This window comes from Artemia franciscana, chromosome 3, assembly GCF_032884065.1.
Source record: "Artemia franciscana chromosome 3, ASM3288406v1, whole genome shotgun sequence".
Classification (NCBI taxonomy): domain Eukaryota; kingdom Metazoa; phylum Arthropoda; class Branchiopoda; order Anostraca; family Artemiidae; genus Artemia; species Artemia franciscana.
This window is the reverse complement of record NC_088865.1, coordinates 50,964,547-50,990,249: the sequence shown is the minus strand read 5'-3', so window position 1 is coordinate 50,990,249 and position 25,703 is coordinate 50,964,547. Positions and strand designations below refer to the sequence as shown.

At 35.3% G+C, this 25,703-nt stretch overlaps 1 protein-coding gene across 1 annotated transcript in view; it reads left to right on the top strand.

Moving 5' to 3' along the window:
* The first annotated feature begins 2,428 nt into the window (after positions 1 to 2,428).
* LOC136025380 (probable methyltransferase-like protein 25) overlaps positions 2,429 to 25,703 on the top strand; it is an 88,290-nt gene continuing 65,015 nt past the window's right edge. The window contains exon 1 of the mRNA XM_065701366.1: positions 2,429 to 2,562. The gene's annotated coding sequence lies outside the window, so the exon portion shown is untranslated. The remainder of the gene's footprint in view (positions 2,563 to 25,703) is intronic.

Sequence of the window (25,703 nt, the reverse complement as noted above, 5' to 3'; positions counted from 1 at the left end):
ATCAATTTTAAGTGGTTAAAAATCCTAAGCAAGTGGTTATAACCCCCTATGTTTACCAACCTCAGCAAAGTGGCATTTCCTGCTATTTTGTGCAACAAAAATTAGTTTTCTCAAGAAGGGTCAAAATAGAGGGCAACGGAAATTCCAATAGATTTAATAGATTTTGTATGGTCTAAGACTCAAAACAGGAATCTTAAATCCCCCAACCTTGAAAAAAGGCTCTAAAGTGTGACTTGAGTGCCACAGTGAGCTCTGCGTATAATCAGAAATCATCAGCTGACAATGGAAATAATGGAACACAAAATGGAACTCTTGGTAAAATGCCAGAAGATGAAGACTTTTAAAATGACAAAATAAATTATGCCACAGTAAAGCGTTGACATCTGCCATGTTGTGCCACTGGTCATGAAAATCTGTATAATGAGGGTCAATTTACTGGGAAATACAAATTCTAACAGAGACAGGCGATCGTCATGATGTAAAACCACATAAAAGAGGTTTTGAGCTCCTCATCTTGAAAAACAATTCTCAAGTATAATATTTAAAATTTGTTAAAATTCTTGAAATATAAAGTCTTAGAACCGTCAAACTGCGGAAATTAGAGTTGAAAAAAAATTTAAAATGTGAAATTATTGACTTTAAGACTTCATGAAACTTCATGACTTATAAAAATATGAAAATTTGAAGTCTAAGAAGTGTGATAATGTGAATTTTGCCAAGATTCTTGAAATTTACTGGCTTTGACTTGTCGATTAAAAAAGAGCTAGAGTCTAAGGAGTGTGAAAATGAAAAAATATTGAGACTTGCGGAAGGTGAAGGCTTTGACTTGTCGAATCGTGAAAATTTGAAATCTAAGAAGTGTAAAAATGTGAAACCTGGTAAGATTCTTGAAATGTAAGGAGGTTAGGAGGTCCAATTGTGAAAACTTTAAGTTTAAGAAATGTGAAAAATGTAATTTTTCTGATATTCTTAAAGTCGCACACCTTTGATTTGTCAAATGTAAAGATTCCTTGAGTATGAATTGTGGAACTTTGAAATAAGCTGAGATTCTTGAAATATGAACCCTTGGACTTGTTGAATTGTGATGCTGAAAAGTCTAAGAGCTGTGGATATTTGGAAAAAAGTTGAGGATCTTGAAACCGTGAAGCCTTTAAAGTGTCGAGCTATGGAACTTTTAAATTCTTAGAACTATCAAACATCGTAAAAATGTTATTTTTCTTCAAACATGAAGACATTGACTTGTTGAATATTGAAAATTAAATTCTAAGAAACGTAAAATCGTAAAACTTGTTGAGGCTTTTTAAATGTTGAGGCTTTGAGTGACCGAGATGTGACAATTGAAAATCTGAAAACTGTGGAACTTTGAAAAAAGCTGAATTCTTCAATTGTCAACCTTTTGAGTAGTCAAACGACAATATTTCAGGAATTTTTAAGGGTATTAAGTTTAGCCTCTTAGAAATTGGTGAGGAGGGTGCTGAACCAGCTCAAACCCACTATTTGCATCAAGGTTGTAAAAAAAATCGCATTTGCAGTATCTCAGGAACATTCGAGAGCATCATGTTGAACTTTTCAGGCTATGTCGAGGGGGACAATGAACCAAATCAAAAGACATTAACTATATCACGGTTATCAAATCACACATTTGCAATGATCCAGTAGTACCTAAGGATATTAAGTTGAAGCAGGATATTAAGTTGAAGCTTTCAGGGAAAGTTGAGGGGAATATTAAAATAAATCAAAATACGGTCTGTACATATGGGTTGCCAAAAGGGATATTTGAAATATCTCAAGAACGACTATGTGTATTAGGTATGAATCTTCAGGGAATGATGAGGTTTATTTCGAAGTAAGGCAACAGAAACTCCGTGCATCCAGATCGTCAAAATTGCGTATTTACAATATCTCATTAACGGCCACGGAGTTGAAACTTCCTTGAAACTGGAAGGGACCATTGGCAGGATCAAGTAGTTTCTACCATAGGCGGGAACACCATAGCTCTGAACTATTGGTATCTAAGCCGTGAATCGTTCCGACTTTTAGATTCAGACTGCCAGTTTCCTGTCTCCAGCCACTAGAATCGCTACCGCGCACTATGTCCCAAAAATAAATCGAGTTTTCATAACTATATTGGTATCTAAGCTGTGGGTTCAATCTATCCTATTTCTGCCAGCCTATGCATTAAAATCCTAGTCGTTAACGTGTAAATGACATTATGGTCTTTAGAAGGCTTAGGGGGAGTTTAAACACGCCTGTTTTTGGTAGTTAATGTTTGTTTTAAGTTTGGCTTGATCAGCTATAGTAATTTCTGTTAGTTTTAATAGTGATTTCTGTTTGAATCACTATTTATTGATAGTGATTTTTGTTTGTTTTAAGTTTGAATTATTATTTGATTTTATTTATAGGCTGCTGGAAACTGTAGGTATAACAATCTAGTTCCAACCAACACTGTATTTGCTCGAAAAATGACCCACAAGTTAGCATAGTACTGACATGGTGATGGTAAGATGACCAACCTTTTTGATTACGTTATTGTAAACAGAAGACTGGCGGGATCAAAACAAGGTACAAAAGTATTTGGAGTGTTTTATTGATCTTAAAATGTAAAAAGGCAAAAGTAAAAATCGAGTATTGTGTAAATATAATATGTCTAAAGCTGAAATTTAGGGAGGGTAACTTCCTTCCGGGGTGTTATGATGTCAATAGAGTCCAGGCATAGAATTTGAGAGAAAGTTTTCTGGAACATCTGAGTATTTAACTAGAACTTCTTAAAATTGGAAAAATGTAGAAGATGGATGGATCAAATTTAGGAAATTGGTTTTGAAGTAACAGATAGTCTTAGGGGGGAAAGCTAGAAATGCAGCTGAGAACATTTGGTGAAAACGGGTCGGTTTTGGAACAGAAGAGGAGGGGCTTGTGCAAGAAATATTTTAGTTACAGATCATATAAAAATAAACGAAATGTAAGAAAAATAGATAAAATATCAAAATATAAGTTGAAGAGGTGTGGAGCGGATTACGTTGCTGAAGATCTAGAAGAAGCGGCTGGAAGGCATATAATAAAACGTTGTGTTGGCATTTTAAAAAGCTGAGAGGGAATAGTTAATCTGGGTTTGTCCCATTTGTATATTGGAACGGGGCCAAAATCTACGATAAGGAAAGAGTCAAAGAAAGATGAGAAGAACATTTTGATAAAGATAATGGCGACAGTGTGGCAAAAGAATTTTTATAAATATAGTGGTTGTAAAGTTAGATATAAACTACTGGAGGTTGTGAATATGTTTTCAAACAGTTCGTGGTAACGAACGGAGCGACCCGGCTCAATAGTAACCAAAACTCTAAAAAATGGAATTTTGATACCAATAGCTACATCAAAAGAATTGCATTTTAATGCTGATTTTAAATATATAAGTTTAATCAAGTTTAGTCTTACCCATCAAAAGTTACGAGCCTGAGAAAATTTGCGTTATTTTAGAAAATAGAGGAAAACATCCCCTAAAAGTCATAGAATCTTAACGAAAATTACACCATCAGATTCAGCGTATCAGAGAACCCTAATGTAGAAGTTGCAAGCTCCTATATACAAAAATTTGGAATTTTGTATTTTTTGCCAGAAGGCAGATCACGGATGCGTGTTTATTTGTTTGTTTGTTTTTTTGTTGTTTTTTTTTCCCAGGGGTGATCGTATCGACCCAGTTGTCCTAGAATGTTGCGAGAGGGCTCATTATAACGGAAATGAAAAGTTCTAGTGCCCTTTTTAAGTGACCAAAAAAATTGGAGGGCACCTAGGCCCCCTCCCACGCTAATTACTATCCCAAAGTCAACGGATCAAAATTCTGAGATAGCCATTTTATTCAGCGTAGTCTAAAAACCTTATAACTATGTCTTTGGGGACGACTTACTCCCCCACAGTCCCCGTGGGAGGGGCTATAAGTTACAAAGTTTGACCAGTGCTTACATATAGTAATGGTTATTGGAAAGTGTACAGGCGTTTTCAGGAGGATTTTTTTGGTTGGGGGGAGGAGTTGAGAAGAGGGGGATATGCTGAGGGAACTTTCCATCGAAGAATTTGTCATGGGGGAAGAAAGTTTCCATGAAAGGAGCGCAAGATTTACTAGCATTATTTAAAAATAAAACAATAAAAAAATAAATATGAAAAAGTTTTTTTTCAGCTGGAAGTAAGGAGCAGCATTAAAACTTAAAACGAACAGAAATTATTACTCATATGAGGGGCTCACCTCCTCCTAATACCTCGCTCTTTACGCTACAGTATTTTTAGTAATGTCAACTATTTATTCTACGGCTTTTGTGATTCAGGAGTCATTTTTATTGAATTAGGACAAAATTTAGGATTTAGTGTAAAGAGAGAGGTACTAACGAGGGGGTGAACCCTCTCATATATGTAATAAAAACATGAGAATGAAAAGTTCTTTACGTAAGCTAATTTATAAGTTACGTATATCTTTTACTAATAAAAAGATTCGTAAAAAATTATAAGTTCTGGTTGCCATTTTAATTAAACAAAAAATTGGAGGGCAACTAGGCTTCCTCCCCCGCTCTTTTTTCTCAAAATCATTCGGTCAAAATTATGATAAGGCCATTTAGCCAAAAAAAAAAAAATGCAAATTTCGTTTTAATTATTCCTGTGCGGAGAGCCAAAATCAAAAGATGCATGGATTCAAAAACGTTCAGAAATTAATTTCTGAACGTTTTTTAATCCATGTATCTTTTGATTTTGGCTCTCCGCACAGGAATACTTAAAACGAAATTTGCATTTTTTTTTTTTTGGCTAAATGGCTTTATCATAATTTTGACCGAATGATTTTGAGAAAAAAGAGCGGGGGAGGAAGCCTAGTTGCCCTCCAATTTTTTGTTTAATTAAAATGGCAACCAGAACTTATAATTTTTTACGAATCTTTTTATTAGTAAAAGATATACGTAACTTATAAATTAGCTTACGTAAAGAACTTTTCATTCTCATGTTTTTATTACATATATGAGAGGGTTCACCCCCTCGTTAGTACCTCTCTCTTTACACTAAATCCTAAATTTTGTCCTAATTCAATAAGAATGACTCCTGAATCACAAAAGCCGTAGAATAAATAGTTGACATTACTAAAAATACTTTAGAGTAAAGAGCGAGGTATTAGGAGGAGGTGAGCCCCTCATATGAGTAATAATTTCTGTTCGTTTTAAGTTTTAATGCTGCTCCTTACTTCCAGCTGAAAAAAAACTTTTTCATATTTATTTTTTCATTGTTTTATTTTTAAATAATGCTAGTAAATCTTGCGCTCCTTTCATGGAAACTTTCTTCCCCCATGACAAATTCTTCGATGGAAAGCTCCCCCAGCATATCCCCCTCTTCTAAACCCCTCCCCCAACCAAAAAAAATCCTCCTGAAAACGTCTGTACACTTTCCAATAACCATTACTATATGTAAGCACTGGTCAAAGTTTGTAACTTATAGCCCCTCCCACGGGGACTGTGGGGGAGTAAGTCGTCCCCAAAGACATAGTTATAAGGTTTTTAGACTACGTTGAATAAAATGGCTATCTCGGAATTTTGATCCGTTGACTTTGGGAAAATAATTAGCGTGGGAGGGGGCCTAGGTGCCCTCTAATTTTTTTGGTCACTTAAAAAGGGCACTAGAACTTTTCATTTCCGTTATAATGAGCCCTCTCGCAACATTCTAGGACAACTGGGTCGATACGATCACCCCTGGGAAAAAAAAACAACAAAAAAACAAACAAACATATAAACACGCATCCGTGATCTGCCTTCTGGCAAAAAATACAAAATTCCAAATTTTTGTATATAGGAGCTTGCAACTTCTACATTAGGGTTCTCTGATACGCTGAATCTGATGGTGTAATTTTCGTTAAGATTCTATGACTTTTAGTGGATGTTTTCCTCTATTTTCTAAAAAAACGCAAATTTTCTCAGGCTCGTAACTTTTGATAGGTAAGACTAAACTTGATTAAACTTATATATTTAAAATCAGCATTAAAATGCAATTCTTTTGATGTAGCTATTGGTATCAAAATTCCATTTTTTAGAGTTTTGGTTACTATTGAGCCGGGTCGCTCCGTTCGTTACCACGAACTGTTTGAAAACATATTCACAACCTCCAGTAGTTTATATCTAACTTTACAACCACTATATTTATAAAAATTCTTTTGCCACACTGTCGCCATTATCTTTATCAAAATGTTCTTCTCATCTTTCTTTGACTCTTTCCTTATCGTAGATTTTGGCCCCGTTCCAATATACAAATGGGACAAACCCAGATTAACTATTCCCTCTCAGCTTTTTAAAATGCCAACACAACGTTTTATTATATGCCTTCCAGCCGCTTCTTCTAGATCTTCAGCAACGTAATCCGCTCCACACCTCTTCAACTTATATTTTGATATTTTATCTATTTTTCTTACATTTCGTTTATTTTTATATGATCTGTAACTAAAATATTTCTTGCACAAGCCCCTCCTCTTCTGTTCCAAAACCGACCCGTTTTCACCAAATGTTCTCAGCTGCAGTTCTAGCTTTCCCCCCTAAGACTATCTGTTACTTCAAAACCAATTTCCTAAATTTGATCCATCCATCTTCTACATTTTTCCAATTTTAAGAAGTTCTAGTTAAATACTCAGATGTTCCAGAAAACTTTCTCTCAAATTCTATGCCTGGACTCTATTGACATCATAACACCCCGGAAGGAAGTTACCCTCCCTAAATTTCAGCTTTAGACATATTATATTTACACAATACTCGATTTTTACTTTTGCCTTTTTACATTTTAAGATCAATAAAACACTCCAAATACTTTTGTACCTTGTTTTGATCCCGCCAGTCTTCTGTTTACAATAACGTAATCAAAAAGGTTGGTCATCTTACCATCACCATGTCAGTACTATGCTAACTTGTGGGTCATTTTTCGAGCAAATACAGTGTTGGTTGGAACTAGATTGTTATACCTACAGTTTCCAGCAGCCTATAAATAAAATCAAATAATAATTCAAACTTAAAACAAACAAAAATCACTATCAATAAATAGTGATTCAAACAGAAATCACTATTAAAACTAACAGAAATTTCTATAGCTGATCAAGCCAAACTTAAAACAAACATTAACTACCAAAAACAGGCGTGTTTAAACTCCCCCTAATTCTTCTAAAGACCGTAATGTCATTTACACGTTAACGACTAGGATTTTAATGCATAGGCTGGCAGAAATAGGATAGATTGAACCCACAGCTTAGATACCAATATAGTTATGAAAACTCGATTTATTTTTGGGACATAGTGCGCGGTAGCGATGCTAGTGGCTGGAGACAGGAAACTGGCAGTCTGAATCTAAAAGTCGGAACGATTCACGGCTTAGATACCAATAGTTCAGAGCTATGGTGTTCCCGCCTATGGTAGAAACTACTTGATCCTGCCAATGGTCCCTTCCAGTTTCAAGGAAGTTTCAACTCCGTGGCCGTTAATGAGATATTGTAAATACGCAATTTTGACGATCTGGATGCACGGAGTTTCTGTTGCCTTACTTCGAAATAAACCTCATCATTCCCTGAAGATTCATACCTAATACACATAGTCGTTCTTGAGATATTTCAAATATCCCTTTTGACAACCCATATGTACAGACCGTATTTTGATTTATTTTAATATTCCCCTCAACTTTCCCTGAAAGCTTCAACTTAATATCCTGCTTCAACTTAATATCCTTAGGTACTACTGGATCATTGCAAATGTGTGATTTGATAACCGTGATATAGTTAATGTCTTTTGATTTGGTTCATTATCCCCCTCGACATAGCCTGAAAAGTTCAACATGATGCTCTCGAATGTTCCTGAGATACTGCAAATGCGATTTTTTTACAACCTTGATGCAAATAGTGGGTTTGAGCTGGTTCAGCACCCTCCTCACCAATTTCTAAGAGGCTAAACTTAATACCCTTAAAAATTCCTGAAATATTGTCGTTTGACTACTCAAAAGGTTGACAATTGAAGAATTCAGCTTTTTTCAAAGTTCCACAGTTTTCAGATTTTCAATTGTCACATCTCGGTCACTCAAAGCCTCAACATTTAAAAAGCCTCAACAAGTTTTACGATTTTACGTTTCTTAGAATTTAATTTTCAATATTCAACAAGTCAATGTCTTCATGTTTGAAGAAAAATAACATTTTTACGATGTTTGATAGTTCTAAGAATTTAAAAGTTCCATAGCTCGACACTTTAAAGGCTTCACGGTTTCAAGATCCTCAACTTTTTTCCAAATATCCACAGCTCTTAGACTTTTCAGCATCACAATTCAACAAGTCCAAGGGTTCATATTTCAAGAATCTCAGCTTATTTCAAAGTTCCACAATTCATACTCAAGGAATCTTTACATTTGACAAATCAAAGGTGTGCGACTTTAAGAATATCAGAAAAATTACATTTTTCACATTTCTTAAACTTAAAGTTTTCACAATTGGACCTCCTAACCTCCTTACATTTCAAGAATCTTACCAGGTTTCACATTTTTACACTTCTTAGATTTCAAATTTTCACGATTCGACAAGTCAAAGCCTTCACCTTCCGCAAGTCTCAATATTTTTTCATTTTCACACTCCTTAGACTCTAGCTCTTTTTTAGTCGACAAGTCAAAGCCAGTAAATTTCAAGAATCTATACAAAATTCACATTATCACACTTCTTAGACTTCAAATTTTCATATTTTTATAAGTCATGAAGTCTTAAAGTCAATAATTTCACATTTTAAATTTTTTTTCAACTCTAATTTCCGCAGTTTGACGGTTCTAAGACTTTATATTTCAAGAATTTTAACAAATTTTAAATATTATACTTGAGAATTGTTTTTCAAGATGAGGAGCTCAAAACCTCTTTTATGTGGTTTTACATCATGACGATCGCCTGTCTCTGTTAGAATTTGTATTTCCCAGTAAATTGACCCTCATTATACAGATTTTCATGACCAGTGGCACAACATGGCAGATGTCAACGCTTTACTATGGCATAATTTATTTTGTCATTTTAAAAGTCTTCATCTTCTGGCATTTTACCAAGAGTTCCATTTTGTGTTCTATTATTTTCATTGTCAGCTGATGATTTCTGATTATACGCAGAGCTCACTGTGGCACTCAAGTCACACTTTAGAGCATTTTTTCAAGGTTGGGGGATTTAAGATTCCTGTTTTGAGTCTTAGACCATACAAAATCTATTAAATCTATTGGAATTTCCGTTGCCCTCTATTTTGACCCTTCTTGAGAAAACTAATTTTTGTTGCACAAAATAGCAGGAAATGCCACTTTGCTGAGGTTGGTAAACATAGGGGGTTATAACCACTTGCTTAGGATTTTTAACCACTTAAAATTGATTGGCTATCGTATAATTTCCATTTTCTGGCATTTTAGTTCTTATAGGGCTGAAGTTCATGTTCTATGGCAGAAAATGGAGGAAAACACCAATTTTTAAAGCTTGATCTCTTTTGTTACTTAAAAAGAAAGCTAGAAAGAGTTATTTCCTGTTACATAGCCCTCTCCCAAATTTCTACGGCCACTGGTTCGTTAAGATCACCAATGGGTGGTAATAAAAAGAAATAAAGGAGGTACGTCAGTGCTTCCTACGCAAAAAAAGATTTTTCTTTACCCTCCCTAAATTTCAGCTTTAGACATATTATATTTACACAATACTTGATTTTTACTTTTGCCTTTTTACATTTTAAGATCAATAAAACACTCCAAATACTTTTGTACCTTGTTTTGATCCCGCCAGTCTTCTGTTTACAATAACGTAATCAAAAAGGTTGGTCATCTTACCATCACCATGTCAGTACTATGCTAACTTGTGGGTCATTTTTCGAGCAAATACAGTGTTGGCTGGAACTAGATTGTTATACCTACAGTTTCCAGCAGCCTATAAATAAAATCAAATAATAATTCAAACTTAAAACAAACAAAAATCACTATCAATAAATAGTGATTCAAACAGAAATCACTATTAAAACTAACAGAAATTACTATAGCTGATCAAGCCAAACTTAAAACAAACATTAACTACCAAAAACAGGCGTGTTTAAACTCCCCCTAAGCCTTCTAAAGACCATAATGTCATTTACACGTTAACGACTAGGATTTTAATGCATAGGCTGGCAGAAATAGGATAGATTGAACCCACAGCTTAGATACCAATATAGTTATGAAAACTCGATTTATTTTTGGGACATAGTGCGCGGTAGCGATGCTAGTGGCTGGAGACAGGAAACTGGCAGTCTGAATCTAAAAGTCGGAACGATTCACGGCTTAGATACCAATAGTTCAGAGCTATGGTGTTCCCGCCTATGGTGTTGTAGTACGATAAACGCGTCGGAGCGCGGGCTTGGAGGAGGCGCCAAGTTCAGAGCTCTGTACCAAAAGCTTCTCATGGGCAAGATAGGAGTTTTCATAACTGTATTGGTATCTAAGCTGTGATTGAACCCTAGCAGAGATAAATTCAGTGTAGGAAAAGAAAATACTAACGATTATACTTGTCTATGGTTTAATGTAGCTCTCTCATTTTTTTAAACTTCTTTTATGTTATTAATTAATTAATTATGTATAGAAGGCGGAATTACGCCAATAGATACACAAGCATTGAATATTGCAAAGATATTGAAATTAATATACGATGGAATATTTAAATGGAGATAAGCAGAGTCCCAGCCGAAAGACATAAGGGTAGAAATATATATCTAGAATAATGGTGGTTTACAGAATTTCCGAAAAGACGAAGGGCATTCAGATGAATCTTTCAGAGAATGTTGAGGGGAGTGTTGAACTAAATCATAAGATTCTATGTGCATGCAAATTATCAGAAAGGCGTATCTCAAGAATCAGTTTGGGCACTAAGTTGGAACTTTCAGAGAATGCTTCAAGGAGAAGGTCATCTGGTCAAAAAGCAATGTATAAACACTACTGCTAATTCTTTTGTTACTGCTACATATACTACTACTACCGTTACTACTTCTATTGCAGCTAATTGTAAGTCAAAGAGCATTTTGGTGAAAATTCCAAGAAGTATATAAACATACAGGTTATCGAAAGGACATATCAGCAATGTTATAGCAATGGTTAATTGTATCAAGGTGAAGCTTCCAGAAATTGATGAGAGGGATATTCTGCTGACCAATAGGCAATATGGTAATATTACTGCTTCTACTAGTACCATCGCTATTGCTCTTAACACTAGTACTAGTATTATCAATGCTATTATTCTGACTGCTATTACAACTATGCCGAAGAGTATGAAGGGGAAAATTTCAAGGAATTTAGAGGGGGAAGGTCAACAGAATCACAACATGCCTTCTGTATTCAGGTTGTCTAAGGGCTGTAAAAGCAGTATCTTAGAGACACTTTGGCGTTTGAAGCTGAAAATAACAGGGCTTGTTGTGAGGGATGTTGAACTAATCGAAAGAAAATGATTGAGTCTTGATGCAACTACTTTTTGTCATGCTACTACTACTGTTACTACTATCATTACTTCTATTACTATTAATGTCACCAAAGCTTAGGCTTATACCGTTAACTTTACCATCATTACTACTAATAATGCTATTAAAATTAAGGGTATTAAGGTGAAAAATTTGGGATAGGCTATATAGAAACTATTTGGAATTAAATCGAAGGACACTCTTCCCACACCTACACAGGTTGCCAAGCGGACGTATCAGATGTGCTTCAGGAACGGTTGATGGTGTTAAGCTGAAACTTTCTTTTTCAACTGGAAAAAGGGAGTAAAATTAAAACTCAAAACATAAGAAAAAAATTTCTAGTACTTAAGGGAGGCTACCTCGTCCTCAGCACTCACTATTTACGCTAAAGTCTTAAGGATCTTTAAAAATACGTCTCATTCAAGTTCAACAGTCCTTGTGCTTGACCTGCGTTTTGATTTGCGTTTGAATGCTCCCTCTCATGAAACTATTGGCTCGATATTCCATGTTTAAGCTTGCTATTGGTTGCTACTGAGTTGCCTCCAACTTACATTTCGTTACCACGAACTGTTTAATAACAATTTAAATTGTTCATTTATGTCACTGACGTAAACTAGAAGCAATTTTTATGAAAAGCGTTTGAGACAAATTTCCAAAGTTGAGTTTTTATCAAGTTGATAACCATACACTTTTAGGATAGAGTTGCCATAATGTTATGTGTAAGGACCAGTGACAATTTACTAGGGACTAGCTGTGTTTCGTTGTGTCATACCAGAAAAATGTCTGAATAACTTGAGGGATAAATACAATTGATAAACTCATTGGTTTTATTAGCTGGTCACAGTTGGCTCAAGAATTGTAATCGTGAATGGATATGTAAAACGCTGGTTACAACAAACGTCATAGACAAACAATGGTAACTAAACCGTTAAAAAACGTGTCGGACGCAACTTCTAATATTATACACGAAAAATATGCTACTCAAAGCTTGCAGTTCCCTAAGAATTTTATAGAAAAGCTATCACGTCTCCTTTCATTTCGGGTTAGGTTGCTACCCCCCATACCTTACACCACAATTATTTCAGATGATGGTGTGTCTTGTTCCTCAGAATAAGAGCACAATTCGTCCTGCCAAATAACTAACTGGACGATTTACAAACGCTTTGTCAGTTATGCCCTTTTGATTACAACAGAGTTTTTAATTTTATAGTCAATTCCTTTGCAATCACCAACATATTGAAAGGAACAAAAACAAATCTCACGGTCAACATTGTCGAATGTTAATACATTTTGAAGAGTGAATTTAAAATTAATAAGTTTCAGATGCCTGGAAACAACATAAAAAGTATATTCTTTTGATGTATATATTGTACAAGCGAACTACTATTCTTTCGAGCTTCAGTAACTTTTGAAAAAAATCAGCTCCTTACTTACCGTGCCCCCATACCCCTTCGCACTGATGAAATAAACTCATTGATACCTAGTACATCTAAGAGGAGGCCCACAAAGTTATTCCAAATCATACCTTCACATGGGAGAAATTCTAATCTCACCCCTGAAACTAGTCTGAAGGACTAATTGGTCAGAATCCCTTTTCCTCTATTAATTAGCTTCGGATGTTAGCATGGAATTACAAAAAGAAAATACCAAGGCCTGAAAATAGTAACTTTCAATTGTATGGTAACCTTTTCAAAACTACGCAGTAAAATTGTTACTATGGTCAAGGAACCTGTTTTAATAACAATACCAATAAAACAAAGTAGAACATAAATAAAACTTAAGATATAACACAGGAAAAACTAGTCGGCAAGCGGCAGGGTGGCCACCATAACCAATTTTTTTTTACTTTTTACATGGATATTTGAAATGCTTTGGATTTACATGGATTTTTACTAAGAAAACATGAATTTTTACCTGAAAACATGGATTTCTTCTAAGAAATCACGGGTTTAAACTTTTAATATTAGATATTTTTTTAAATACCAGATAGATTTAACTTCAAAAATGATCCGAATAACCTAAACGTATTAAATTACTGTCTAGGCTGCATTGCAGAAATGAGTTCACATGAAATAATAGACTGCTTTGCCTGTGCACAGAATTGAAACAGTCTCTGCCTGAATTAGTGCCATGAATACGTGAATTCATTTGAAGATTAATGCCTAAGCACCAAAACAAAATATTTGTCCCTGCTAAGGTAAATTGAAACCTTCTGTAAAGGAAATCCGTACTGGTTTAATGATATTATCTTGGTCCTTTGCCAAAGAGATTCTGAAAAATTGTTGAGAGAAAAAGCTTAAGACATTATTTTATGTGCTCAAGATGTATTACTCGGCCATAACTTCATACATGATCAGTTCAAGGCTTTTAAACGATTTAGAAAACTGTAAAAACCTCAGGTTTCTAAAGAATATTTTATTTCCAAATAAAGCAATTAAACCCTTTTATGTTTTTAATGGATTGGTTTGACTAGTAAGTTTTTGACTGCTTACTTGAGGGTTATTTGTGCAATAGAATATATTTCAAATAATTATGGGAATTATTTCAAGATGGAGTGTAATTCCCTTTTTAAGCTGGGTAAATATTAACAATGGATTAACTAAAAGAGTAAAATGGTTCAGCGATGACGACGCCAGATGCGTTAAATAATTCCACGCACCTTGGGCCTGACAAGACCCAGAATCTTGCATCATTGGAGAAAAAAAATTGTCTTGGTGGTAAGAGTATTTTACGTAACAAGGATGTAAATGTCGAAAAATAGCACCGCAAGCGACACGATGCTTTGCGAGTGGTAAATTATTTGGTCCTTTTAACAGTGAGCTTGCTTGCCATGGATTTTTTTCTCAAGCTGGCGGCAACCCTGGCTAGCAGTTAGGCGCTTGAAGAGAATTCATATTCGGTTGTAAAACAATCAATTTTTTTTCTTCTTTAATCAAAGCTTTCAGTTCGTAGCCTAATTGACTAAGTGGCCATTCACACGGGGCTTAGTCGTAGTCGCAACTACGGCTGCGACTTGGCAAAAACTTCCCGTTCACACGGGTTTCGGAAACGCAGTCCTAGGCGTGACAATATTTCAATTTGGATCAACTAACCAGCTACAAAGCAACTTTTTGTGCTGTCACACTGTAATTCCCTTCATCATACCACACATCCTTCCACCTTATTACGATTTCACTGGTTGAATATATCCTTTTATTTCTTTTAGTTAGAAAGTAGTATGGCCATAGGGACTCCTACACGAACCTCATTTGCATATACCCTAAACCTCATTTGCATATACCATAAATCTCATTAGCATCATATTCCTGTCAGGACATGATTAACATATATTAAAACTTCATTGAATAAGAGGAATGACCAGTTATTATAATACTTGTTATTCAGTAATACCCTAATAAATATATAAATAATTTTTAATTTGAGCGCGCTTGGGAAAAGTAAACTGGCGAAACTTATGTTCCCCAATGAATCAATTTCTACACCATTTTTGAAGCGAGACCTTAAGATCATCTATAAAATACTCATTTCATTGTCTGTGTTGTTGATACTTTTACAGATCAAATCGATTCTAATCTCGTTTCATTGTCTCTGTTCCTGATTCTTTTTCAGACTAAACTAATTACAACTTCATTCATTTTCATAGTTTTTGGTACTTTTACTGAGCATATCAATTAAAATCCCTTTTCATTTCAGGGTTCTAGGTACTTTTACAGATAAAACCAATTCAAACCGCGTTTCATTTTCACCGTTTTTTTTGTACTGTTACTGATCAAACTGATTAAAAACCCCTTTCATTTTCATAGTTCATGGCACTTTTACATATAAAACTGATTGAATCCCTACTGATTAAACTGATTAATCCCCTTCAATTTTCATTCTTCTTGCTACTTTTACTGATTAAACTGCTTCAACCTCCATTTCATTTTCAATATTCTTGGTACTTAAACTGGTCAAATTCATTCAAATATTTATTTCATTGTCTCTGTTGTTGGGACTTACAGTGGTCAAATCTCATTTCATTTTCACGATTCTTGGTACTTTTACCAATAAAACCAATTCAAATCCCTTTTCCTTTTCACTGTTCCTGGTACTTTTACAGATCAAATCGTTTAAAATTCCCGTTCAGTTTCATCATTTTTTGGACTTTTACAAAAAAAAAGATTCAAACTCCATTTCATTTTCCGTGTGTTTTCTTTGCAGTTATACTAATCGAACTGATTCAAATCCTTTTTCATTTTCAATCTTCTTGCTACTTTTACTGAGCAAACGGCTTCAACCTCCACTTCATTGTCAGTGTTCTTGGTACTTTAACTGATCAAATTGATTCAAATACTCATTTTATTGTCTCTGTTATTGGTACCTTTACTGGTCAAGCAGATCCAAATTTTATTTCATTGTCTTTGTTGTTAATGCTTTTACAGATAAAACCAATTAAGACTATTTTTGTTTTCACAGTCCTTGGTACTCTTACAGATCAAAGTGATTCAAATCCTCTTTTACTGATCAAAACTATTTCAACTCCTTTTCATTTTCAAGATTCTTGGGACATAAACTGGTCAAATTCATTCATATATTCAATTTATTGTCTTTGTTGCTGGTAATTTTCATGGTCAAATTGACTCTAAGTTCATTTCATTGTTTCTGTTCCTGATAATAAATTTTTGAAATTTTGAATAATAAATTTGAATTATGCCTAAATAAAACTTTATAGTACTGCAGAGAGGCGTAACTTTGAATTAAAAATTCTTGGAAAATTTGGATTATTTTGTGATATTTTTCTTTAAACTTCTGTTTACTCACAATTATTTCTGGCGTTTCGGGAATACGTCAATATGCATCCAATGGTAATTATCCCAACCTTCTGGTGTTTATGTTTTGAATCTTTCAATATCCTAAACAGGCCTTCAAAGTTACCTCTGGGGTTGTTTAATTTTGAAAACCAAAAATTTGACTATTAACTTTGAAACACGAGCTGTAGGAGTTTGTGCTTTTCGCTGCTCTTTACTACTCAAAAAAAAGAAAAAAACTGACCGTTTGATCTAAACGCCGCAGATTGTGATAAAAAAGTTAATGCCCTTTTGATGGATAAAAATACTTACAAAGAAATAAAAGCTGAACCCATAGATAAATACGCAGAGCTACTGAAAAGAGAACTAGAAACTTTAGAAGATAATAGATTACTTACCCCTCAAATGCATCCCCTTAAATTACCCCTCAAATACAAATGCAAATTCAAAAACGAAATAAAGGTTGAAAGTTTTTTCAATTTTTTAGAGGATAAAACTAACCCTATAATAATAATAATATTTATTACCCACAAACATACAAAAGTATAAACAGTGGAGCACAGAGAACAAATTAATAAACAAAGCAAAAACAAAAGCACACGTAACTCAACAATTGCGAGCACAACAAAGCTAATATAACAAAGAAAAACAGTATAATAAATTAGATTAACAAATCAGTAGAACAGACGAAGTAAAGCTGCATTGATAACAAGAAATATTTACAAACACAGCATAGACCGCCGCTCATATTTCGCATTCGTTATGTTCATCATTTATTATTAACCCAGAAAGATAACCCAATGGAGAAAAGAAAAAGCAAACGAAATTAACAACCGGATCTGCTCTCTTTGGTGGAATTGGGGGGGGGGGTAATTTTGAAAATAGAGGTATTTGTAACTTACAAAAGGGTTACCAGATTTTAAAGAAATTTGATATTTAGAAGGATCTTGTGCTTTAAAGTTCTAATTTTAAATTCCGACCAGATCCTGTGACATTGGGGGGGAGTTGGAGGGGGAAACCGGAATTTTTGGAAAACGTGAAAATTGGGGTATTTTCATCTTACGAATAGATGATCGGATCTTAATGAAATTTGATATTTAGAAGGACATCGTGACTCAGAGCTGTTATTTTAAATCCTGACCGGCATTAAGCTTCTTATTTTCCTTTTTAAATCAATCTATTGATTCATAGAATTTTGTTAGAGCTCATACCATATGATCTCTTGGCTCTTCTCGCCACTTCACAAGTGTCGTATGAGCTCTTAGCTCTTGTTTTCTCTAGAAAACTAGTTATCTGTGTTTGGGCTCATTTGGTCATGGATTTAATTTTCAAACCGATCGGAGACAAAAAATTCTGGGGCCCAATTCTGGGCGTCATGAAAATTTTATTCTTTTGACGAGGGATGGTAAAAACATTCATAGTCCACTACCTACTGTTTATCTGGACTGATAGGAAGTAATCTGAGTCCTAGCTGACCGGGAAAAAGCTGTCGTCCATTTTGTGTCGAAGCAATATTATTTCTCTGCCTTTTTTGCACCTTGAGGTGTTCTTAGCCGAAAGAGCTGCAAATACAAGTTTCAAGACGATAGAAATGGCCCATAAAAATTTCTTGGGGGAGGAGGGCGTGCCTGAAGCCTAATTTTTTCATTAGTTTAATAGAAGAATGTGACTTTCAAGCCTTTAGTTTCCCTTGGAGACAAAATACTAAGCTTCCGTATCCCCCAGCTCTTAGGAAATGGGCGCGTATAGCTGTTTTTGGTTTATCTCACTACTTTACTGTGCATATGAATGTCAAGTTTACTAGGGACACAGAGAAAAAGAACTCTTAGGCATATTGGAGAAAAGACAAAACTTTTCCTACCTCTAAACCTCTCCCAGGTAGAGATTCAAGGTTCACTTTAGTCTCAAATCTAATAACTTGTAAAAATTCTAAAATACAGGATATGTTTAAATTACGATCAAGAAATAAATACATAGAACTAAAAACTGGCCACCAGAACTGTACATTGGGCAATCCTAAGTGACCACAGAATGTACAGGTAACTTCGAACAAGCTCATGAAGTTTACTTAGCAATTAGCCTTGACTCGATAATATTTATTCATAATGAAATAAATATACAATAATACACTATACTAATCCATCCAGAGTTTCCCTGATCTGAAAAAAACGGGAGTCACTGAAAATCTTGGGTTCAACTCCCACGCAATTTCCCAAGCAATTCTTTCATCAAAACGAAATTTAAAGTCCCTTTGCCGGTCTCGAAAACTCCCTAAAAGTTTCAACTTGATTCCCCGAGCTATTCCAAAGATGTGGCAGATAACGTTTTAAGAAAGTTTAACGTCTTTTGATGTATTCTAGCAACGGGGTCGTTTCAGGATATACCAGGGGGAAACTTTTGGAATTCGATGCATTTGGAACGATCCATAAAAGTTCTGAAACCCATGACCAAACGTACATGCCTTTTGACTAAAGCCTATTGGTGAACGTCGGTGATGGTTTAAAAGTTTGGTTTAAGCATCAATCTTTATGCTTTGGAAGTATACTTTACTTATACTACTACCACTACTACTACTACTACTACTAATAACTCACTGCAGCACCAAGCCGCCTGAGACCAACACAGCTACGCACGCTCCTCCTCCAACCTAATCTATTTAAAGCCTCCCTCTTTACACCCTCCCAGGAAGTTTCCATTTCCTTTAAATCTTTATTTATGACATCCTCCCAACCCAGACAAGGACGACCTGCTTTCCGTGGAGCCCCAGACGGTTGGCCAAAAAGGACAATCTTCGGTAATCTGTCATCCTTCATCCGTAGAACGTGGCCTAGCCATCTCAACCTTTCTTTCATTATAGCCCCAGAAAGCGGGATTGAACCACACTTTTCGTACAACCTACTGTTTGAAATACGGTCAGTCAGCCTGGTACCCAGAACAATCCGTAGGCAATTTCTCTGGAAAACATCTAGTAAATTTTCATCTGCTTTTCTGAGTGCCCATGCTTCAGAGCCATATTTGACCACTGTCATCACTGTAGCTTCCAATATTCTGATCTTGGTTTGTAGGCTTATCTTTCTGTTCTTCCAAACTTTTTTTACCTGTGAAAAAACACCCTGAGCTTTAGCTATTCTACTTTTAACATCTTCACTGCTCCCACCATCTTTACTAATAATACTACCAAGGTAACTGAAGCTCCAAACCTGATCAATCTTTTCGTTACCTAATGTCACCTGTTCATCTTCACTTATTCCTAGCCTTAGTGACTTAGTCTTCTTAACATTAATTTTCAAGCCTATTTTAGCACCCTGAACTCGTAAAACCTCTAAAAATTCATTCATTTTGCTCACACTTTCATCTAATATGCTTAAATCATCAGCATAATCTAAGTCCAGGAGCGTTCTTCCTCCCCATTTGATTCCATGGTCTCCAATTGCCTTTTCTGTGCTCCTTAAGACGAAGTCCATCAAAATGATCCATATAAAGGGGGATAGAACACAACCCTGCTTAACTCCTGATTTAATACAAAACCAGTTGCTAACCTCATTTCCTACCTTAACCGCAGCAGTATTATTCTCGTACATAGCGCAGATCACTTTAATGTATTTTTCTGGTATACCATATAACGATAAGACCTTTGCTAACGCTGTTCTATCAACAGAATCAAAAGCTTGCTCATAATCGATAAAACTAAGGACCAAAGGTGCTTGACAACGAAGGGGCTTCTCAATTATTAACCTAAGAGTGAAAACATGGTCGACACATCCTCTACCTTTTCTAAAACCGCATTGTTCTTCCCTTAAAACTTTGTCTACAGCATCTCTCAGTCTAAAAAGTATCATATTACTCAGTAATTTGCTACCTACAGAGACCAGACTAATGCCTCGATAATTACGACACTCACTCTTGTCACCTTTCTTATACAGTGGTTTAATTAAGGTTTTCCTAAAATCATTGGGTACTTCCCCTTTTTCAAAAATCATGTTCATAATCTTCAGTAGCTTATTCCTAACCTCAGAGCCACCATATTTAAGGAACTCATTAATCATACTATCAGCACCTGGGGCCTTATTATTTTTTAATCCTTCTAGTACTGTCGCTAATTCTTCCTCACTAAACAAATCTTCCTTCACATCCAAGGTATCACAAACTTTTTCATTTTCATCTATATCTTTTCCTGCAACTGTATCTCGGTTTAGCACATTCTCAGAATATTCTACCCATCTTTCTTTAACTTTTTCCTTATCACTAATTGTGGCCCCATTTTTATCTTTAACTGGGACTAGTCCGGATTGGCTACTCCCTTTCAATTTATTGACATGCCAGTATAATATTTTACTATTATGCCGTCTAGCCGCATCTTCCAGATCCTCAGCAATTTTATCCATCGCCTCCATTTCACATCTCCTTAGTTCATATTTTAATGCTTTCTCCACTTTCTTTACATTCCTTTTGTTTTCATACGACCTATCACTCAGATAATTCTTATACAAACCCCTTCTACTCTCTATTAAACCTAAAGCTTTTTCACTAATATTCCTAGTTGCTGTCTTAGCACTCTTCCCTAAGACACCATCAGCAACTTCACAAATTGTTTTTCTGAAATTATTCCATCCATCTTCCACATTGTCAAATTTTAAACTCTCAAGTTTAGTATTCAACTGTTCCTGGAAGTTTTTTCTCAAATTTTCATCCTGGAGTCTACCAACATCATAACTTTCCGGGAGGTAGTTACCCTTCCGAAATTTCAGCTTTAAATTAACCTTAGACACTACTAGATGGTGATCTTTACTTTTAACATCAATAACAGCACTCCTATACACCCTAGTATCTTGTATTGATCCTGCTAGTCTTCTGTTTACAATAACATAATCAATAAGGTTTGCTGTCTTACCATCACGTGAATACCATGTCAACTTATGGGCCATTTTGTGACCAAACACCGTATTGGTTATAACTAGGTTGTTATACCTACAAAATTGCAAAAGCCTATAGCCATTGCTGTTTTCTTTTCCTACACCAAATTTACCTAGGCTAGGATACCATCTATCCCTATTTCTACCAACCTGGGCATTAAAATCTCCTAGCAAAAACACCATATTTCTACCTGGTACCCTGTCTATTTGCTCTTGTAACTGTAAGTAAAATTCATCTGAGTCACTAGTATCTCCATCAGTTGGTTCAATGGGGGCATATACTACTATAACTGTTATGTTTGTGTTGGTTTAGCATTTTACTTTATTATTAATTTTAACTTCATCTTGTTTAGGTTTTATTTATAAATTCAGTGTTATACTCTTGAATGAAATCTAGCCAAAAGTTCATCATTTTAAAATAGTAAAACTAAACTGAAAATCCCAAATACCCTCTTTACTGAAAACTTGATTACTGTTTAGGTTTTCTTACATTTTGACAAATAAAAAACACTGTTCGATAAGCATATTGTTTCAACCAAAACCATGAAGGGGTGGTAACGCCAACTCAAGTCATATTAATTTATGTGACTTTTACATTTGACGCTATTCTTCATTTTCGTTTCTGTTCGTTTTGAAGTTTCGTTTACCGATTCAGAGTTGATATCTGTTCATTTTAAGGTTGGCTTAATAAATGGCTTTATTATGGACTGTTTTATAGGTTTTATATTGCTCCTCACTGTTCTTTAAAAAAAATTCAAATTGGTTTAATTTTTTGTTTGCTCTCTGCTTTCATTTGAAAACTTTTTTAATTGTAACAATATTTAAAATAAATTTAATGATAAGGACCTTCGTTTTGAGGAAAAATACAATATTCTGTATTTGTTTAGATAAGGCCATGGAGTCGTTGCCTTTTCGTTATCAGACAAGTTGAATTTTAATGGTGTAATTTGTCATCCGGACACATCCGCTTTTGAGGATGCTAATAATTTTTGATGGGTAGCTTTGAACTCAGTGAGCCTTATAAATAAAAAAACTAGTTTTTTAACTAGTTTAAGGGGCGACAATGAAACTTAAAATGAACAGAAATTACTCCGTGTATGAAAGGGGCTGTTCCCCTCTCAACGCCCCGCTCTTTACGCTAAAGTTTGACTTTCTCTCAATTCTACTTTATTAAACAGTGAAATACTTTAGCGTAAAGAGCGGGGCGTTGAGAAGGGAACAGTCCCTTTCATACATGGACTAATTTCTGTTCGTTTTAAGTTTTATTGTCACTCCTTACTTTCAGTTAAAAAACTATTTTTTTTATCTAATTTCTGAACGTTTTTGAATTAATGCATGTTTGATTTTAACTCTCCGCACATAAATTATTAAAATGAAATTTGCATATTAATTCTTTTTTTTTTGGCTAAATGGCTTTCTCTTAGTTTTGATCATACGATTTTGAGAAATAAGGGGTGGAGAAGGAGGCTTAGTTGCCCTCCAGTTTTTCGGTTACTTAAAAAGGCAACTAGAACTTTTAATTTTGAACGAATGTTTTTATTAGTAAAAATATACGTAACTTAAGAATTAACTTACGTAAAAAACTTCTATATTCTTATATTTTTATTATGTATATTAGGGTTTTGTCCCCTCGTTAGTTCCTCGCTCTTTACACTAAAGCTTAAGTTTTGTCTCAATTCTTTAAGAATGATCCCTGAATCAGAAAGGCCGTAGAATAAATAGTTGAAATTAATAAAAATACTTTAGCATAAAGAGCGAGGTATTTAGGAGGAGAAGAACCCCTCATATGCATAATAATCTCTGTTTGTTTTAAGTTTTAATGCTACTCCTTACTGTCAATTGAAAAATATTTTTCATGTTTATGTTTTCATTGTTTTTTTTATAGTGATGCTAGAAAATCCTGCGCCCTTTTCATTGAAATTCTCTTCTTCCATGATAAATTTCTCCAAGGAAAGATCCTTCCACATAGCCCCCTCCCCTCAACCCCCCTAAACCAAAAAAAAACCTAAAAACGTCTGTACACTTCCCAATAACCATTACTGTATGTAAACACTGGCCAAAGTTTGCAACTTGCAGCCCCTCCCCCGAGGACTGTGGGGGATTAAGTTCTTATGACATAGTTGTTATAGATTTCGACTATGCTGAACAAAATGGCTATCTCAAAATTTTGATCCGCTGACTTTGGAAAAAAACATGAGCGTGGGAGGGGGTCTAGGTGCCCTCCAATTTTTTTGGTCACTTAAAAAGGGCAATAGAACTTTTCATTTCTGTTAGAATGAGGCCTGTTGCGACGTTCTAGGACCAATTGGTCGATACGATGACCCCTGAAAAGAAAACACGCACCCGTGATCTGTCTTCTGGCAAAAAATACGAAATTACACATTTTTGTAGATAGGAGCTTGCAATTTTCTCAATAACGTTCTCTGATACGCTGAATTTGATGGTGTGATTTTATTTAAGATTCTATGACTTTTGGGGAGTGTTTCCCTCTATTTTCCAAAATAAGGCAAATTTTCTCAGGCTCGTAACTTCTGATGACAAAGACTAAATTTGACGAAGCTTATATTTTTAAAATCAGCATGAAAATCCAATTCTTTTGATGTATCTTTTAGCATCAAAATTCCGTTTTTTAGAGCTTCGTTTACTATTGAGCAGAGTCGCTCCTTACTACAGTTCGTTACCACGAACTGTTTGATTTGGAATCATGGGTAGCGGAATAGCGTTGCCCAAATAAAGGACAAAGTGGGAAACTACCACATAAATTCAAAGAGCTAACTTCCATTTGCGGAAAGTTGGAGGTTGAAAGTTGGAGGGGGAAATCTTGGAAAACACTTGGAGTGGAGGAATCGGGATGAAGCTTGGTGGATAGAATAAGCAAATGTCCTTGATACGTGATTGACGTAACCTTACTTGATTCGCTCTCTTTGGGAGAGTTGGGGGAGGGGTTCAGTGATTTGGCAAGTTTGGTGCTTCTGGACGTGCTAGGACGATGAAAATTGGTAGGCGTGTTAGGAAGCTGCACAAAATGACTTGATAAATCGTTTTCCCAGATTCGACCATCTGGGGGGGGGGGGTAAAGGGAGAGGAAAAATTAGAAAAAACTAGGTATTTATAACTTAGGAGTGGGTGATCGGATCTTAATGAATTTTGATATTTAGAAGGACGTCGTGACTCAGAGCTCTTATTTTAAATCCTGACCGGCGTTAAGCCTCTGATTTTGCTTTTAAATCAATCTATTGGTTCTTAGACTTTTGTTAGAGCTCATACCATATGAGCTCTTGGCTCTTAGCTCTTCTTGCCTCGTCACAAGTGCCATATGAGCTCTTAGCTCTTGTTTTTTTTTTAAATAACGCTAGAAAATCCTGGGCCCCCTTCATGGAAATTTTCTTCCCCAGTGACAAATCCCTCCATGGAAACTTCCCCCAATATTTTACCCTCTTCTCAACCCTTCCCCCAACCAAAAAGATCCCCCTGAAAATGTCTGTTCACTACTCAATAACCATTACTGTATATAAGCACTGGTCAAAGTTTATGACTTGCAGCCCCTCCCACGGGGACTTTGGGGTAGTAAGTCGTCTCCAAAGACATAGTTATAAGGTTTTTCGACTATGCTAAGTAAAATACCTATCTCAGAATTTTGATCCGGTGACTTTGGGAATATAATTAGCGTGGGAGGGGGACTAGATGCTCTCCAATTTTTCTGGTTACTTAAAAAGGGCACTAGAACTTTTCATTTCCGTTAGAGTGAGCCCTCTCGCAACATTCTAGGACTACTGGTTCAATAAAATCTACCCTGAAAAAAAACAACAAAAAAAAACAAACAAACAAACAAATAAAGACGCTTCCGTGATCTGCCTTCTGGCAAAAAATACAAAATTCCACATTTTTATAGATAGGAGCTTGAAACTTCTATAATAGGGTTCTTTGATACGCTTAATCTGATGGTGTGGTTTTCGTTAAGATTCTATGACTTTTAGGGGGTGTTTCTCCCATTTTCTCCCTATTTTCTAAAATAAGGTACATTTTCTCAGGCTTGTAACTTTTGATGGGTAGGACTAAGCTTGATGAAACTTATATATTTAAAATTAGCATTAAAATGTGATTCTTTTGCTGTAGCTCTTGGTATCAAAATTCCGTTTTTTAGAGTTTTGTTTACTATTGAGCTGGGTCGCTCCTTACTACAGTTAGTTACCCCAAGCTAATTGATAATAATCTTTCGTAATACATTCGTAGGTTAAAACTCAGAATACAAAATAATTTTCATGAGATGTATTGCGCCCAGTAAAGTGGAATGAATAAGCGAGAGGCTGTTTCCAGAGGCTCACAAATATGTAGGTTATAAAAACCTTAAGAGGATCAAGCTGAAGTATAGTTTTTCGACTTGTGCCATAGAAGAGTTTCTCAGCTCCCCATTTTTCATCCGTCTCCCTGCCTCGACCTATATAAATTAAATGAAATTCTAGATGATGTTTGAGAGTGTTTTTTTCTTCCTTTTCGGCTTGTACTATCCTTTGTAATCTTGGTATGATATTCCTTGC